This window comes from Camelus ferus, chromosome 19 (assembly GCF_009834535.1).
Source record: "Camelus ferus isolate YT-003-E chromosome 19, BCGSAC_Cfer_1.0, whole genome shotgun sequence".
Lineage (NCBI taxonomy): Eukaryota > Metazoa > Chordata > Mammalia > Artiodactyla > Camelidae > Camelus > Camelus ferus.
In genome coordinates, this window is record NC_045714.1 from 23,314,240 (window position 1) to 23,334,543 (window position 20,304).

Sequence of the window (20,304 nt, forward strand, 5' to 3'; positions counted from 1 at the left end):
CTGGACAACTAAGTTCAAAATGGCAGTAAACACACACCTATCAATAATCACTATAAATTTCAATGGACTAAATGCTCCAATCAAAAGACATAGAGTGGCAGACTGGAAAACAAAACAAGAACCTACTATATGCTTCTACAAGAGACAAACTTTAGGGAGAAAGACACACATAGACTGAAAGTGAAAGGATGGAAAAAGATATTTCATACAAATGGAAATGACAAGGAAGTGGGACTAGCAATACTCATATCAGACAAAATAGACTTTAAAACAAAGGCCATATAGAAAGACAAAGAAGTACACTACATAATGATCAAAGGAGCAATACAAGATGAAGATATACTCATTAACATATATGCATCCAATATAAAAGCACCTAAATATATAAAACAAATACTAATAGACATAAACAGAGGAATTGATGGGAACACAATCATAGTAGTAGATTTTAACACCCCATTAACATCACTGGACAGATCTTCCAGATAGAAAATCAATAAGGCAATGGAGAAACTAAATGACACAATAGAATAGTTGGACTTGGTTGATATCTTTAGGACACTGCATCCCCCAAAAAGAGAATACAGATTCTTTTCATGGAACATTCTCTGGGATAGACCACATACCCAAGCACATAAGAAGTCTCAACAAATTTAAGAGGATAGGAATTATTTCAAATATCTTCTCTGATCACAATGGCATGAAACTAGAAATTAACCAAAGAAAAATGAGAAAAAAAAAATTACAGCATGGAGACTAAACAACATGCTACTAAAAAATCAATGGATCAACAATAAAAATCAAAGAAGAAATTAAAAAATACCTTGAGACAAACAACAATGAAAACATAACCACACAAAATCTATGGGATGAAGCAAAAGCAGTCCTAAGAGGGAAGTTCATAGTGATACAGGTCTTCCTCAAAAAAGAACAATCTCAAATAAATAACCTAACCTAGTATCTAAGAGAATTAGAAAAACAAGAACAAACAGAACCTAAAGTCAGCAGGAAAGACATAACAAAGATCAGGGGGGAAATAAATAAAACAGAAATTTAAAAAATAGGAAAAAACAATCAAACCAAGAGCTGGTTTTTTGAAAGAATAAACAAAATTGACAAACCTCTGGCCAGGCTCACCAAGAAGAAGGAAGACAGCATACAAATAAACAAAATAGAAAACAGAGAGATTAGAACCAACACCACAGAAATACAAAAAAAAAAAATCATAAGAACAACTAAATGACAATAAATTAGACAATTTAGAAGAAATGGACAAGTTTCTAGAAACATACAGTCCACCAAAACTGAATCAAGAAGAAATAGATCATTTGAATAGACCAATCACTAGAAGTGAAATAGCATAACAAATTAAAAAAACCTCACCGCAAACCAAAGCCCAGGACCAGGTGGCTTCAATGGGGAATTCTATCATACAAAGAAAAGCTCATACCAATCCTTCTCAAACTCTTCCAAAAGATTGAAGAGGAGGGAATACTCCCAAACTCATTCTATGAAACAATCACTCTGATACCAAAGCCAGACAAAGACAATACCAAAAAAAGAAAGCTATAGGCCAACATCACTGATGAACATAGATGCAAAAATCCCCAACAAAATATTACCAAACAGAATCCAATGACACATAAAAAAGATCATACACCATGATCAAGTTGGGTTCATCCCAGGGACACAAGAATGGTTCAACATACACAGACCAATCAATGTGATACACCACATCAACAAGAGAAAGGACAAAAATCACATGATCATCTCAACAGATGTAGAAAAAGTATTTGATAAACTTCAACACCCATTTATGATAAATACTCTCACCAAAGTAGGTACAGAGGGAACATAACTCAACATAATAGAAACTACTTATGACGAACCTAAAACCAGTATTTAATACTCAATAGTGAAAAGCTGAATGCCTTTCCACTAAAATTTAGAACAAGACAAGGATGCCCACTATCACCATTTCTATTCAATATAGTCTTGGAATTCCTAGCCACGGGAATCAGGCAAGAAAAAGAAATAAGAGGGATCCAAATTGGAAGAGAAAAGATAATATTGTCATTATATGTGGATGACATGATACTATATATAGAAAACCCTATAAGCTCCACACAAAAACTACTAGACCTGATAAAAGAATTCGATAAGGTAGCAGGATACAAGATTAGCATATAAAAATCAGTAGCATTTCTTTAAACTAACAATGAATTGGCAGCAAAAGAAAGTAAAGAAACAATCCCTCTTAAAATCTCATCCAAAAAAATAAAATATTTAGTAATAAATTTGACCAAGGAGGTGAAAGATTTATACATGGAGAACTATAAAGCACTGATTAAGGAAATTAAAGATGACTTAAAGAAATGGAGATATCCCATGCTCTTGGATTGAAGGAATCAATATTGTTAAATGGCCATACTGCCCAAGGCTATCTACAGATTTAATGCAATCCCTATCAAATTACCCAAGTCATTTTTCACAGAACTAGAACAAATCATACTAAAATTTATATGGAATCACAAAAGACCCAGAATTGTTAAAGCATTACTGAAGAAAGAATGAAGCTGGAGTAATAACCCTCCCAGACTTCAGACAATACTACAGAGCTACAGTAATCAAAACAGCATGGTATCAGTACAAAAACAGATATATGGATCAATGCAACAGGATAGAGAGCCCAGAAATGAACTCACAAACTTTTGGTCAATTAATCTTTGACAAAGGAGGCAATAACATAAAATAGAATAAAGACAGTCTCTTCAGCAAATGGTGTTGGGACAAATGGACAGCTGCATGTAAATCAATGAAGTTAGAATACTCCCTCACACCATACACTAAAATAAACTCAAAATGGCTAATAGACTTAAACATAAGACAAGAAAAAATAAATCTCCTAAAAGAAAGAATAAGCAAAACATTATCTGACATACATCTCAGCAATGTTCTCCTAGGTCAGTCTACCCAAGAAATAGAAACAAAAGCAAAAATAAACAAATGGGACTTAATTAAACTTATAAGCTTTTGCACAGCAAAGAAAACCATAAGCAAAATAAAATGACAGCCTACGGAGTAGGAGAAAATATTTGCAAAAGATGAAACTGACAAGGGCTTGATTTCCAGACTATGTAAACAGCTCATACAACTTAATAAGAAAAAAACAAACAACCTAATGTGAGCCCTATTAAATTACCTAGGACATTTTTCACAGAACTAGAACAAATAATCCTAAAATTTATATGGAATCACAAAAGACTCAAAACTGCCAAAACAATATTGAAGAAAAAGAACGAAGCTGGAGGAATAACCCTCCCAGACTTCAGACAATACTACAGAGCTACAGTAATCAAAACAGAGTGGTATTGGCATAAAAGCAGACATATGGATCAATGGAACAGAATAGAGAGCTGAGAAATAACCCACACACCTACGCTCAATGAATCTTCAACAAAGGAGACAAGAATATATAATGAAGAAAAGACAGGCTCTTCAGCAAGCGGTGTTGGGAAAACTGGATAGCGGCATGTAAATCAATGAAGTTAGAATACACTTTCACTCCATACACAAAAATAAACTCAAAATGGCTTAAAGACTTAAATATAAGACAAGATATGCTAAATCTCCTAGAAGAAAACATAGGCAAAACATTCTCTGACATAAATCTTAGCAACGTTCTCCTAGGGCAGTCTACCCAAGCAATAGAAATAAGAGCAAAAATAAACAAATGGGACCTAATAAATTTATAAGCATTTGCACAGCAAAAGAAACCACAAGCAAAACAAATGACAACCTACCAAATGGGAGAAAACATTTGCAAATGATGGGACTGACAAAGGCTTAATTTCCAGAATATATAAGCTCATACAACTTAATAACATAAAAACAAACAACCCAATCCAAAAATGGTCGTATGTCCTAAACAAGCAATTCTCCAATGAAGACATAGAAATGGCCAATAGGCACATGAGAAAATGCTCAATATCGCTGATTATCAGAGAAATGCAAATCAAAACTACAGCGAAGCATCACCTCCCACCAGTCTGAATGGCCATCACTCTAAAGGCCATGAATGATAAATGTTGGAGAGGGTGTGCAGAAAAGGGAACCCTCCTACACTGCTGGTGGGAATGTAGTTTGGTGTAGCCATTATGGAAAACAGTATAGAGATTCCTCAAAAAACTGAAAATAGACTTACCACATGACCCAGGAATCTCACTTCTGAGTATATATCCAGAGGGAACTCTAATTCGAAAAGACACATGCACCCCAATATTGATAGCAGCACTATATACAAAAGCCAAGACATGGAAGCAACCTAAATGTCCATTGATAGATGACTGGATAATGAACTTGTGGTATATTTATACAATGGAATACTACTCAGCCATAAAAAGAATAAAATAATGCCATTTGCAGCAACATGGATGAACCTGAAGAATGTCATTCTAAGTGAAGTACACCCGAAAGAGAAAGAAAAATACCATATGATATCACTCATATGTGGAATCTTAAAAAAAAAAAAAAAAACAAGATGCCAAGGAACTCATCTACACAACAGAAACAGACTTGCAGACATAGTAAACAATCTTAAGGTTACTGGGGAAAGGGGATGAGAAAGGACAGACTTGGGAGTTAAGAGATTTACAAGTGTTAGGCACTATATATAAAAATAGATTTTTTTAAAAAAAAAAGGCTTCTGCTGTATAGCACAGGGAACTATGTTCAATATCTTGTAATAAATTTTATTGAAAAAATATGAAAATAAATATATGTACATATATGCATGACTGGGACATTGTGCTGTACACCAGAAATTGACACATTGTAACTTGACAGTACTTCAATTTAAAAAAAAAATCTATTAGAAATAGAAAACCCAGAAGTGGCATGAAAAGAAGCATATGAGGCAAGTTCCCATCAAATCAAAATAAATGTGTGCATGTCAAAACTTATATTGGGATCTAGGATGTGGTAAAAATTCAGTAACTCAGAATGTGCGTCATATATTGAGCCAAAAAGACTTCCAAGGAATCACATCTCCCTGTTTCTATGTCCTTGTATAGTACTCTTCCACAGTGACCCTGAGCTCTTCCATGAAATTTGCTTTGACCAAGTAGACATCAATAAATGTGACCCAAGCAGAAGCTGAATGAGTGCTCACACATTGGTATCTGCCCTCTCCTACTATGCCAAGACTACCACGTAATAAAGCCTAGGCTAGCCTAGTGGCAGATAAGAGGTCACCTGGAGCAGACACAAACCATCCCAGCTAAGGCTTCCTAGACCAAGTTGCCTGGCAACTGCCAGCCAGACACTGTGAGTGAGACCATCCAGAACCAGCCAGCCTCAGGGAAGCCACAAGCTGATGATAAAACTTCTTGATTAACCAGCGACTAATGAGCAATAATCAAAACAATATTATTTTAAGCCACTAATTTGTGAAGGGTTTGTTGCACAGCAAAGCTAAATGATATGGGAAGAAGGAGGAGGAGACGGAGGGAGGAAGAGCAGGCTTTGAAGAAAACTCAGCACAGAAATGAAGTTGCAAACCCCCAACATAACAGTTACTACGAGTTAGCCTAGGAGACAGGGTCTTCTGGTGCAACATCTACAACACCTGAAAGAACCATGAGATTTGAGAATGAATGGATACACAGGAATAGGGAGGAATGTGCATGTGTGAGGGAGCAGGGTGCCCAGTATCATATCTTTACATAAGAACAAAAGACTCCTCTGTGTACATCCTAATTCCACCCTTTTTCCTAAAATGATACGTTCAAATGTTTACTCATCTATTTTATATGTTTCTCTATATTAATACTTTGAATCATTATAACTACTCTACTGAGGTAACTTAAGGAAACTGAGGCACAAGGCGATTAAGCAACTAACTTGCCCAAGGTTTTACAACTGACAAGATTTGAAACCTGGAAATGTGACTCCAGAACCCATTTGTTTAACCACTGTGCAATATTGCCTCATAATAAAGATGTCTCACAAGGTTAAAAAAAATAGACTCCTAGTGCTTTAAATAAGGACACAACTTCATTCGTACAGGATATTCATTTTTAAAGTTTAATGTGACCTCGAAGATGTTTGGAGTAGAAGCTTAGGTGTTTAAAATGTGTTTTATCTTAATGATGTATTCTGCTAAAAATCAATTTAGTTAAAAATTATGATATGGCTACACAGTTTGGCTCTTAGTCTAAAACTTATACGAGAATAATGCAAACTAATACTTCAAGTAGCCTTGTGTAAAAATAAATTAATTATGTTCATAAAGTTACACTCCAAAGAAAGGGAGAATCGAATTTCTGCCCTTTTAGTAAAGTTATAGAATCCTAATTTATAGAAATAGATAAATGCTGTTTCAAACAAAGAAATAATAGAACTAGAAAATCAGAAAAACTAGCATATATAATTATGCCTTTTTCACTATTCAAGTCTGCAGGTAAAGACTCTTCGTGGGTTGTAAACTCAGTTTGACAGACTACAAACAACTTTTTCACAAACTAATACAGAAGAGAATTAAAATATTACAGTGCATCACATGTAGTAATGAAAAGTGTTGCTTTATGAAAATTTTGTTTCAGCTACATGTACATAGATGCATGTATTTGTGGGTCATAATATATGTTTGTAACTGTGGCTCTTGGGTGCATGTTTTAAATTTTTGAAATCACTATGTGTCTGTGTTCATCTCTACTCTCTGACACAAAAATTTTTTAATATTATCATTTTGATATTTTGTCATTTCACAGAAATGAACAAATTTTAATATTCTGAAAACTAGTCCTTAAATTTTGTTCATTTTTGTGAAATGACAAAACTAGGTTTCAAAATATTATGCAGTTAGCATTTCTGTAAGATTTCTGGCATGCAGAACCAACACCTAATCAGTTGATCAACATCTCGAGATTTTATAGGATCCAGCACAAAGGCACAGATCTGGTAAAGGTACAATACAGAATTCATTGCCCAATTGATTATTGAATGTGTTTACGTTTAAGAGGACCCAGCATGTTCTATAGGGGTCAAAATCCACATAGTAAAGCACATAATAATGGATTCTCCACAGTATTACACACAAAGACATAACTAACTCACTGGTGCAACTTAAATGAGAAGTTGACATTTTCAGAAGATATGATTTAACTTGGAATAGATAACTGAATCTAAACAAAACAGGGAAAGGAGGGAATTACAAGTCCTAAATTAATGAAAAGAAAAAAAACCTGAATTCCACAGCAAAAGAGACCTTGGAATTGTATAGATGAAGAAAACAAAATCCTGAGAAGTTGTTATTGCCCCATTCACAGAACTAGTTGATAGCAGTCCGGTACTCCTTTCCCTACATAATTATGATTCACACAGTTTGCATGTGATCCTGTAGTTTAACATTATCTAAAATAATCTCTCTATTTGTGTTAGAGCCATATATGTACCTGTAACGTGTCCTTTTCTAGGAGTCAATAAAGGATAATGGTTTAAAAAAAGACAAAAACCGGCTTTGGAAGCATTATGCCTGTATTTGAATCTCAGGTCTGCCGCATACTAGCTGTGTGGCATTGGTCAAACTTAACCTCTCTGGGCCTCAGTTGACTCACCTGTAAAATGAGGATAGTCCCTATCATATAGGGTTGTTTTGAGCATTAAATGAATTAAGACATAGTGAAGCATATGCAACAGTGCCCTACACATAGTACAGACACAAAAATTGTTAGCTAGCAGGAGGAAGAAAATTACTACTAATCTGAAAGTTTCAGCAGGGTCCCCTTTTTGTGCCATATATGCCACCCAGCACAATATTGACTCTGCAAAAATACTGACTGACCAGGCTTAAATACCCTTCTCCTGGCAAGTTAGGCAGAGATGACTCAACCAATGAATTAGGTGAGTACATACAGCCATGGACTCCAGAGGTATGCAAGATCAAGGAAATTGTAAGACAATGTGAAGGATCACCAGAGCATAGAAGCTAACACTTCAAATGCCAATAAGAGAACAAAACAGGTGGGCTGAGTCCAGGAGGAGCCTCGGTTAACTGGCCAGAACTGCCACAGATGATAGTCTATTGTTTCTTTTATATTCAGCTTGGCAGGACCCAAATTCAAAGAGCAGAGATTGAACTAACACACCAACTGAGTTTGAGAACTTTTTGTTCTGGTTTCCCTGCAGAAGCTAACATTTGCCACAAACTTACTGAGTTCTTTGACTTAGAGTACATTAATTTAAACACTAAAATAAAATACCAAAATCATTTCTTTAGTTCTAGTACTTTCTTCCCCTTTGTGTCAAAATAATATTTAATTTTCTCCCAGTATTCTTTGACTATTAATTAATAATTACTTAATATAATTACTAATCCTGGTTTGTCTTTATCACAAACTCTTGTTTTAATGAATTATCATTAATATAACTTAGTTATTAACCACCAAATTGCACCTGGCACTATACCAGATGTTACACAAGTTAAACACAGAGCTGCTGCCCACCAAACACCAGTAGAAGAAAATCAGTGACCTATTTAATCAATAAGTAGGATTGGAAGGGAGCATGAATAGGAACACAGATCCCCAGGGATGCTCTTAAAATAGTCTTGGCCTGAACTAAGACTGTGGCAATGGAGACATGAAAGGGCAAATGCCAGCAAAGATACTCAAGAGGCATAGTTAACAAACCGTTAGTGTCTCAGTGGCGGAGGGAGGACAGGCAGTTGCTGAGGCTGACTTCCTGGTTTCTGATCTAGGTGGCTATGGAGGCAATGCAGTGGCAGAGCCAGTTTAGGAAGGAAGATCATTGTCAGTCTTGGATAACTCAAATTTGAACTTCCACAGAATATTTAAGTACAGGTTTTGTATGTACAAGTCTTGGTGCAGAAAAGAAAGATATTTCTGGCTAGAAATGAAGATTTGGGAGACATCACCATGTGGTAGGGGCTCTGGGTGAGATCATCATGGATGTACGTGTAAATGAAAACGGGTCAAAGACACCACAGTAGAGAATATCAACCTTTGTAGGTAAGTCAAAGGAAAAGTACCAGAAAAAGACACAAAGAACAAAGACTTAGACAAGAGAAAAACCAGCAGAAGTGTATGGAGGAGAAAGATCAAGGAACAAGTGACCAGCAGCTTCAAATGTCACAGAGAAGGAACAGAAGAACTGAAAAATGTCCCTTTGGATATGACAATTATGTCATCGCTCTTAACCTTAGCAAAGAGAGTTCCAATAAAGCCAGAATATGGATGTACCTACAACCTAGCTTAGACCATCTGCCCCATGAGATGGTAGAGAAATAAGTTGGCAAGAATCTGTGTCCCTGAATGACCAACAACATGGAGTAGAACTCCATGAAACATTCTCCTATAAAGTAAGAAACAAATAATAAAGTAAAACCTTCTTTAACCCATGGAATCATTGGTAGGTCTCTCTGTTACAACAGCCCAGCCTTTCCCTAATTTACCCATCCAGCAAATATATATGCCATAATTTATCTAATCAATTGCTTTTTGAGAGCATTTGGGTCATTTCCCATTTCCCAGACTTCTAGTACTGATATGTAAAAATCATACACATTTGCACAATCACCAGCCTATATTAGAAAGTGCCAGTCCCCATGGGAAAAAAACATATATAACAAAATTCACACTCAAAAAATTTTTATTCTTAGGTTATCCTGACAAAATATATTACAGATTATTTTTAAATCTTTTCATATATGTACATGCAATTTTTTAAAAAACTTTTAAAAATTGACTCAAATAACTAATAACAGTTTGAAAATAATTTTCAGCAGCAGATTTTACATCCAACTTCTTTCAATGGAATCTTCTAAAGGATGCAATCAATAATGTGCCTACATGCAAAAATATCACAAGCACATTTCAAAGGAAAAAGAATAAAAAATTTAGCAACCTCTTTCAGTGTGAGAGTGTACAATGTTCATACTTTCATGGTCTATATACATACATCTATAAATGATTAATTGAAACAAGCAATGTGATAGCTTTCAGGAAACTGATGCATGTAAAATACATAATTTCCCGTCTATTTAGTCATATTTTATTTATTTATAAGGATTGCCAAGTGATAATATTTTCACAGCTATAGCATTAAGATAACTAGACATCTAAGTAAGAATGTAAATCTTGACTATTTAAAAATCTGTCAACCAATTCAAAGAGCAGGATCAGTGCAACAAGGGCTACTGAATCTTCAGAGACAAAGACTGTATAATGAATTCACTGGCTGGCAAAGATATACAAAGGTTCCACAGGTATAAATCCCTATGCACATCCTAAAACACTACTAAAGAAAAGGTAAAGCCTGTCCATAAAAAAGACACCACAGCCCAAGGGGAAAAACACCACGGTATAAATGAGCTGGGAGCAGGCAATGAAACCACTCATTCAGAGAAGAATATTCAGATGCTCCTTCTGAGCACATGGGTGATCACTGTTCCCCGCTATACTCCCATCCAGGTCTCAGCTGTTCCCACTGTGCAATGCCTTCTGGAACTCTTTCTCCAAGATCAGAAATCTCAACTATATCCTCAGCCTAGTCACTGAATGTTGTTTCCTTAACTTTGGTCTTCACTGACACTCAGCTGTCCTCTAAGAATAGGAGTTCATTTTAAATGGAGGTTCCTTTTTTAAACTCTAACCATATGTTCCTCAAGGCTAAGAGGTACAGTAAATGCTCCCCACTCCAACACCCAAACCGGTTCTGTTCCTTCCCCCTCCGACCCCCCGAGGACTACTCTCTTGTCTTCTTCACTGGAGTCATCTGCTATCCTCTCAATACTGCAGACCCTCCTCCCAGCTCCACCCATGTCCTCTCCCCAGTCCTCTCCTGCCATCATTCCCCGTAACACTAACATTCACTTGACTTTCGGTCCCTTGGCCTTCCCACCTCTAGCACTCTTCTCTTCTACCTCACCTCACTCATCCTTTCCCACTGCATGTACCACTTCCAAAATAAAATCTTCAACAGCTCAATCTCTGATAACTGCTTCCTAGCCTTTACCTCACTTAAGTTTATCTTATCAAGGTCTTTATTTTTCTAAATTTTTAATTGAAGTATAGTTGACTTACAATGTTAGTTTCAGCTGTACAGCAAAGCGATTCAGTTGTACATATGTATTTTTGGTCTTCAGATTCTTTTCCTGTTATTACAAAAAACTGAATATAGTTCCCTGTGTTATACAGTAGAAACTTGTTGTTATTCTATTTTATACACAGTAATATGTGTCTATTAATCGCCAACCCCTAAATTTATCCCTCCCCACTGTTTCCACTTTGGTAACAGTTTGTTTCATATCAAGGTCTTTAATAATTATCCTCATTCCTTCTCTGATTTGCACCACAGCAAAATTTCTCAAAATGTTGTCCATACTCACTTTCTCCACATCTTTACTTCACACTCACTCTCCCATTGTCCAGGATTTTTTTAAATAAAAAGTTACAAAGTACACAAGAGATAATATATTAGTACAAACTTTCAAAGAATAGCACTTTTTAAAATGAAGATCCAAGTATTCATCACCCAACTTAAGAATTAAAACACCATCAACATATTTGAAGCTCCCTATTTGCCTCTCTCCTAAATTTTCTAAGCTTTTCCCTTTGGAGTTTTAACACTATTCATGTCTCCATATGTGACACATTTGACTATTTTTTAAGTTTATGTAAATGGAATCAAATAGTACACATTCTTGTGTGAATTGCTTGCTTTGATCAACACTATGTTTTGAAGTTTCATCATGCTGATGCATATGGCTAAAGACCACCAATTTTCGCTCTGGAACAGTATTCCCATTTATGTACATGCCATAGCTTATTTGTCCATTCTTCCGTTGATGGACATTTGGGCTGTTTCCAGTTTTTTGCTTGTATGAACAATACCACTGAAGAATATTCTTGAGCAGGTTTTCCATGTACACATGTGCAAGCCTATCATGGCGCTATGTACCCAAGAGTAGAAACACAGTCATACAGTACTCAACAGATTTAGTACCAAACAGCTTTCTTAAGTGGTTGTTCCAATTTATACTTTCACTTCAGCCTTCAACAGTCTAGCTTCTGACCCTATTAATCCACTGAAATGACTCTTGTCAAGCTCCCCAATGACCTACATATTGTCAAATTGTCACATATGCTCAATTTTTTAGAAACGTTCAACAGAAATAACAATTCTTCCAGAAACATCTCCTTTCCTTAGTTCCCATGACCTTTTATTGTCCTAGTTTCATCTTACCTCACTGTTCACTCCTTCTCAGTGTCTTTTGCTGGCTCTTGCCACCACCCCTAAACATTAAAGTTCTCAGTCCTGAGCATCTTTTCTTTTCTCTCTACATGTGCTTATTACTCTGGAGGATTTCATTCAGTCTCATGGTTTTAAATGCCAAAAATATTAGTGGCTCCCAAACTGATTATCTCTGGTCCACACGTTCCCTGAGATCAAGTCTTCATCAGGAAGCTGTTCTATGTCTAAAATGTATCTCAAATCCATCAACTTCTGTTTCCATTGCCTTCATCTGGTCCAGGTCATTATGAACCACTCCCCTGGACTAACTGGCCCCCATTTTCATTTTCTTCCCCTCCTCTTACAATATTTTCTCAACAAGAGTAATCTGCTGAAAAATGAAAGTCACTTGCCTGTTGAAAATATTTCAATGGCTTTGTAAAAGAAAGTGCTATTTGTCTCCCCATTATCTATTATCCACTTCCTGTCTTTAGTAATGATCCACACATACGTACACAAGTTTTAACAGGGTACAAGGCCAACCAGCTAGGGACTGTACTTCTAAACCTCCCATGCTAAGAGTGGCCATGTGACTAAATGATGACCAACCAAATCTAAGCAGAAGCAATGCTTAAAAAGGAAGTTAGTCCTTTGCTGCCTCTTTGCAAAATGGACACGTAGATGGTAAGGTAGCTTGAACCAGAGTCAGGGGTAACACCCTGTCAGATGGTTAAAGACCAAGACAGAAGGAACCAGGGTCCTTAAACAACCTTGGAACAGGGTCAGCTACCAACTTTGGACTGAGTTGTTGCATTAGAGACACATTTCTGTTTTGAGGCTCTGTAGTTGGAAGTCTTTTTGTTACAGCAATTGAACCTATAGTTTCCCACTGTACTTGGAAAAAAGTCTAAGGTCCTTATTATAGTATGTGAAGTCCTACATAGCTCGACCCCAGTTGTTTTCTTCTTCCTGATAACTTTGCTCCAATCCAAATGAAATCCCACCTGAGATGCTCTTCCCCTAGATTTTCATGTGGCTGAACATGTCTATTAATATCACCTCCTCAGGAAAATTCTCACTAAACTACCTAAAATGGTTCCTTTTCCTCATTCAACATCTAACCCATTTTATCATCTTTATAGCAATTACCATAGTCTGAAACTATTTGTTGATCTGTTTGTCTGTTCTAGGTAAAATGCAAATAATTTGAAAGCAGAAACTCTGTTCATACATGACTACATCTTAAATATCTGGTACAGTGCCTGACAGAAGGTACAATAAATAATGCTGAATAAAAGTTCTTCAAAAGATAAAACTCTTTACTTCAATCAGCACATTGGCCACTCTCAGCTCGGATGGCTCTTCACCCAGCTCTGCATCTCTTCTGGTTCTTCAAGTCTCAGCTTAAATGTCACTGCTTCAAAAAGGCCTTCTCTGACCACCCTATCTAACATGTAACCTCAATCCCAACAGCAGTCATTCCCTGCACCTTGTTTATTCCCTTCATACTACCCTTCAAAATATAAAAGTGTCTTACTGACCTATTTATTGGCCATCTGGCCCAAAGAATTAAAGCTTGATGAGATCAGCAGCCCCATCTAATCTTTTTCATTTATATTCTTATTTGCCTCGAAGACTATCTGGTGTTTTAGTAGGTGCACAATAAATTTAAGGGTGAATAAACTGATTATATTGTTATACAACAGTGTTGTCTCATGATTAACTCTTGAGATCAAACAAAATGCAAAAAATAATTTGAAAATAAAATTTAACCTGAATCAAAGAATTACACCAATAAAAGACAAGAATGAGAGAAAGGAGGTGGAAGTGAAATTGTTTCATCTTAAACAGGGGGAATTTAAAAAGAATTAATTTATTCTTAACCCAGATAATTAGAAAAATATAATGCAAATATTCAGAAAAACTTAAAGCTTCAGTAGAATTAAAAATAAAGTTTAATTACCTACACATGCACACAAAGAGTGCATAACAATAGCAGTAAAGCATAAAAATAAATTTAAGGAAAACATTTATGATTATAAATGAAAATGAATAAAAATTCCTACTTGTAAAAGTCAATGACTCTCAAAATGAGTAAAAATTCTAAAAGAGAAAATACTTTTTTAAAAAATAGAGCAAAGATAATAACTGCCAAATGAAAACAAAACCAAAGCCAGAACAGAATTAAAGGGAAAAAAAGTTTCATTTTGTTTTGTTTTCAGTGTGTCCTGGAATACAGAGCAGGATGTAGAGGAGCTGGGACTGGATGTGAGACCCACAGGCAAATAACCTATAGAGACATTATTGACAATTTCAATAGGTGACAAAATTGTGGTTAACTAGTACAGAGTTTATACAATTATTTTGATATTAACAGTATCCTCACACTATAGGAACATTTTTTGTTTCCTGTAATTTGAGTTTTTTAATCAAAATATTACACACATGCACAAAACACTCACAAATAATAAATTACACAACTCACTGAATTATTCAAAGTCAGTATACTCGTGTAATCACCACCTCTGTCAAGAAATAGGACGTTACTAACACCTAGATGTCTCCCTAATACCACTTCCCAATCATTATCCCTTCCTCCTCTCCCAAATTAACCACTATCCTGAGGTCTGATCCCCAGGTTAGTTTTGCCTGCTTTTTAAATTTTCTATACATGGAGTTATATATATGTATTCTCTTATGCCTGACTACTTTTGATGAACAAGTATTATTGTGTAATTTATTCTCACTGTTGCATGGAGCTGTAGTTTGTGCATTTTCATTGCTCGACTCATTGCTGTGCAATGTTGGATTGAATACACCACAATGTACTTATCCATTTTTCTACTGATGAGCATTTTTGTTTCCAGGTTTTGGCCAACACAAATGCTGCTGCTTCTAATATGACTGTATTTGATTTTAGTGGATATCTGCATGAATCCTTATGAAATTGCAAGGATATATAGGTATCTGGGTACCTATTTACAGCTGTGTACACAGAGCTTTAGTAGATGCTGCCAGAATTTTTAAAAGTGGGCAGCAGTATAGGAGTTCCGTTGCCATTCAACATTCAGCCGACCCTTGGTTTTGTCAATCTTTTAAACTCTAGCCATTCTAGTGAATGTTGATAGTATATCATTATGGTTCTAATTAGCATCTTCCTGGGGAGCAATTTTTCACATATTTATTAGCAACCTGAATATCCTCTTTTGTAAAGTGCCTGTTCAATTCTTATCACTATTTTTCTATTGGGTTGTCTGTCTTTTCCACTACGATTTATAGGAATCCTTACATAGTATGGTTAAAAGTCCTTTGCCTGGTATATGTGCTGCAAATATCTTCTCTCATTCTTTGGTTTAGTTTTTAACTCTTTCATTGGTATCTTTTGATGACAGAAGTTCTTATCAACGGTCCAGCTTATCAATCATTTTGTTACTAAGTTGTGTGTTCTATTTAAGAAATATTTTCCTATCTTAAGATAAAGAAGATATTCTCTTACACTGTCCTCCAGAGGCTTCATTATTTTACTTTTCACATTTAGATCTTCAATCCTATGTACAGGGTGGGAAGCAGAGATTAGGTTTCATTTTTTTTTTTTTCTATTTGGGTATCCAAATGACCAACAACATTTATGGGAAAGATTATTTTTAATTGATGAAAAGTAAAATCCACTATGAACATATCAATTACAGACTTTTAAACATCAAATAACATAGTACTGAAACATGTCAAAAAGAAAGAAAAATGACACACACAACAGTAATATAAAACTTTAATATATTTCTCATAAGTATATGACAATTGAAGCAGTCAATATATAGGGATGTCTGAAATATGTAATAAAACCAATAATTAAGTATAGAGAACTGTATACCCTACAGAGGACTCACCTTCTTTCTCAGTGCCTAGGGAATATTTTATTTTAAATATTAATCTTATATGTATCACAAGAAAAAATCTTGAAAAATAGACATTGCACATGCCTTATTTTCTGCTCACATTACAATAAATTAGAAATTAACAACTGTATTTTAAACATACACACACACACACACACTTCATAATTTAAAAACAGCCTCCTAAACAACTCTTAGATGAAGGAGAAAATCACAGCTGTATTTATTGAGCACTTAGAAAATAAAAAAATTAACTTATATCAAGTAACATGGGACTTAGATATTGACATTAGAAGCACATTTAAAGCAATAAAAATTTTAACCAAAAAAGGAATACAAATAAGTGGGAGCATTAAGTCATTAGAAAAACCGAGAAGAGGTAATATAGGTAAAATTATGTATATTTTTTTCAATCAGAGAGTAGAAAAACAGAAGAATTCAAAAAAATTGCAGTGTTTCAAAAATACCAATAAAATACACATACCTCCAATCTAATTAAATATTTTTTAAATGAAAGAAAACACAAGACATAAAATTGGCTGTGATAAAAAGACTTTAATCAGATGTGGAAGAAATCAACTCTATACAAGAAAATCCTATGTTCAACTGTTTGCTAATAAATATTTTAAATTGAGTAAGCCGACAATTTTATGAAAAACGTAAATTATCATGTTGTCAAAAACCTAAGACTAATAACTATAGAAGAAACTGTAAAAATTAGCAAATATGTATGAATTAGCAAATATTTATGAAAGGCTATGTGTACGATCTAATTATACCATGTAGTATCCATTTGCAATCTGCCTAACACCAGAGAAACTTCTGTGACACACTCTAAGATTCCTATTAAGAAGTGGTAGCCATTTATTCAATCATTTATTCATTTAGTCATTCAACAAATATTTACCTAATGAGGATCCTGTATTCACTGGACTCTGTTCTAAAATACTAAGGATACAAACATGCACAAGGCAAACATGATCCCTGGCCTCTGGAAGTTACAGAACATGGACAAGTAGATATGCAATTGCAATATAAGATGCTTTATAAGAAGAGAACTCAGAGAGGGTCAAAAAGAATACTGACTCCAAGCCTAGTCCAATGAGAAAAAGGAGAAGAAAATGGAAGAGAGAGTTGCCACATGTTGAATGCCTACTCTCTGCTGTATCAAGTGTCAAAAAAAGACATTCTCCTTTACTCCTCAGAATAATTCTGGATAGGTAACTCGACTTTATGCACAAATTGATCAATGAAAGTGTAAGAATTCATACCCAAATTATTTAGCTCCAAACTCTTGATCTTTCTCTAATGCTATTAAAGGAAAATAAGAAGTCTAACTGACGATGAAACACACACACATCCCTAAACTGAGGAGCACTAAACAACACATGCTGAGGCAAAAAACCAGTGGCGTCAGAGATGGAAGTTTTCAGATTAATTGATGCATTTTGGGAAGCGGTCGCTAGAGGGCGGCATTGCAAAGACTATGAAAAACTTAAGTCAATAGGAAAAAAGGATCTGGGGTAAAACTATAAAGCACTTCAATGCTTAAACCCATTTTTAAGTACTAAAAAGGAAAAGGTTGAATAATTTTTATAATTTTCAAAGCATTTAAACTCAAGAAAATAAATGCACAGATTTTTCTTCTTTAATCTGAAGTGTGTAGAAAATATTTCATTAGGGTTTCATAAACCAAAGATTACTGTAACGTTAATGAAGACAGATGAGTAAGTCTATAAATATAAAAACTCATTTTGTAAATTATCTTCATTATAGAAGCTTTTCGGTTTAAAATTATTCACACCTATCTATATTCTTATGACTTATGTCAGCATATTTATATAATAAATAAACAATCAAGAATATATAATAAATATATGATAAATACAATATAAATAAAATAAACATAATAAAATCAATTTATCACATATATAACTATTTTCAGATAGGCAGGCTATAATTAGATTATTCAAGTCAGGAACGTAAGCTCTGAGAAAGTGCCTTTAACAAATGGCAAAAGAAGAGAAAGAATTCTTCCAAAAGAAAATCATTGTCGGCACTTTCTCACCTCCCAGTCACTCCGTAATCCAGAGTTTTGTAGATTCTGGCCCCACTGAAATTCCTTTAGACAAATTTGTCAGTGGCTGCTCTGTACCAACTCTGAAGGACCTTTTGCATTCTTTGTTTCTGTACCTCTGTGGCAAGCGACACAACTGAATGGTTCCTTTACTGAAACACTGATTTTTTTGTCTGTACAACAGCCAAACTACCAGACTCTTACCATGAATATTACTCTGTTATCCCTCTCACTGGTCACTGTTAAAAGTTTACCACTCCTTGGGGTTCCATCCTTAGCCCTCTTCTCTTCTCTCATCATAACTTTTTTCCTTGGAGAATCTTCACTCCACTATATAGAGAGCTTTCCAAATCTCATTCCCTAGCCCAGCTGTGACAACTGAACACTAGCTATCTCTACTTGGATTTTCCGCAAGCATCTCAAACCCAACATGTCCAGATCTAATTCCTCACTTTTCACCAAAAGTGTGTGATTCTGCCTATACCCCTCTGCTTTTAGTTGGTAATACAACCATCCAGTCTCTCTAGTCAGAAATCCTACTTCCCAAATAATTTATTTCTGTCATCACTACAACCACATTGGTTTTGGCCAGAATTACCATTTTAAGGGTGTTTTTTAACAGCACAATGGTATTTAACATTTTGAATGTGGATTCCTTGGTGGGGAAGAAGGGAATACATGCTATATTTCCTTTTATCGCAGAACCTGCCCCTCCCAAAGCCTTGTATCACTGCTACTTCCCACATTCATCTTATCTGCCCAACCCCTTAAGGAATTTGAGATTGGAAATCGATTATTTGGACTTGAACCATTACACTGTCTATTTGGGATTCAAGTCCCACATTTTACCTCTCTCCAGTTCCTCCTTCACAATGATAACTAGAATGTCCTCTAAAGTGCAAAGTGCAAAACTAACTACAAGTGTCCCTACCCTCATTATGTACAGGTTATGGGGCCACACATGGCCAAGAAAACTTATGATCAGACCCCCAGCTTAACTTTGCAGCCTCCTTCTCCACCATCCAGCCTTCTACTTTGAGCTATTGCTACAGCAAATGATCTACAACCTGGACACCAAAAGATAACTTCCTACTCTATCTGAGATATCCATCTCTTCTCACTCTCACCTGCTTGTAGAATTCTCTTCACCCATCTACAATGAGCTGAATTGTCACCTACTCTAAAAGTTTCATCAGTATTCTCCAGCAATTCCTACTTTGGTTTATTTCATTATTGACTGGGTCACACTAGATTGCAATTTTTCATTTGATTCTATCTTTCCACTCAATAGCGAGATCCTTTAGGGAAGAGACCCCATTTCACCCCTTCTAGTATGCTAAGCAGTATTAACAGAGAACTTGTAAACACCAGGTCTCAGTAAATGTTGAAACAAACTGAACTAATGAGTCCCCAATGTACTTTCCGGGACAAGACAACTTAGTCATTTGGAACTACCTAGCAGACATCTTTTTCTTATTGCTCCCTACAACCCCCTCCTCCCCACCACATACACACACACAGACACAAGGAGATCAACCTGCTTCTCCTCCCTAACTCAGTAAACGTCACCTGCCAGTTAGTAATTTCCAAACCTAGGAACATACCAAATTACTCCACTCAACTCCTCTTCAAGCCAATTGTTAACCAAGAGCTTTTCATTCTTCTTTCTGCATATCTGTTGCCTCCATCTCCACCTCCTCTTCAGTATCACACAATTCTTTCTCCTTGCCAAGTCTAATGGTGACCACGACTCCTCTCCTACCCCTATATATACAAAATATTCTAAAAGCAAAAGTTGATCATATACACTCTTTCAGTCCCCACGGAATAAAGGCAAAACTTTTCAGAACAGCAAATAATCTTGCTGTTCAGTGTGCTTAGGGGACCAGCAGCATCAGCATCACTTGGGAGCATCACGTCACCTATGAAATCAGGGTCCTACCCCTGACTTACTGAACCAGAATCTGTACTTTAATAGGCAAATCATGTGCACACTAGTTTGACTTATTATGAAGAGGCACTGGTCTACTGGGGGAAGGGTATAGCTCAAATGGTAGCACGCATCCTCAGCATGCACGAGCT

The 20,304-nt window shown here is 35.6% G+C and overlaps 1 protein-coding gene across 3 annotated transcripts in view; it reads right to left on the bottom strand.

Annotated features, from left to right (window-relative positions):
• The window catches only part of MACROD2 (mono-ADP ribosylhydrolase 2), a 1,866,240-nt gene that overhangs the window by 1,793,154 nt on the left and 52,782 nt on the right, over positions 1 to 20,304 (bottom strand). The window lies entirely within an intron of this gene.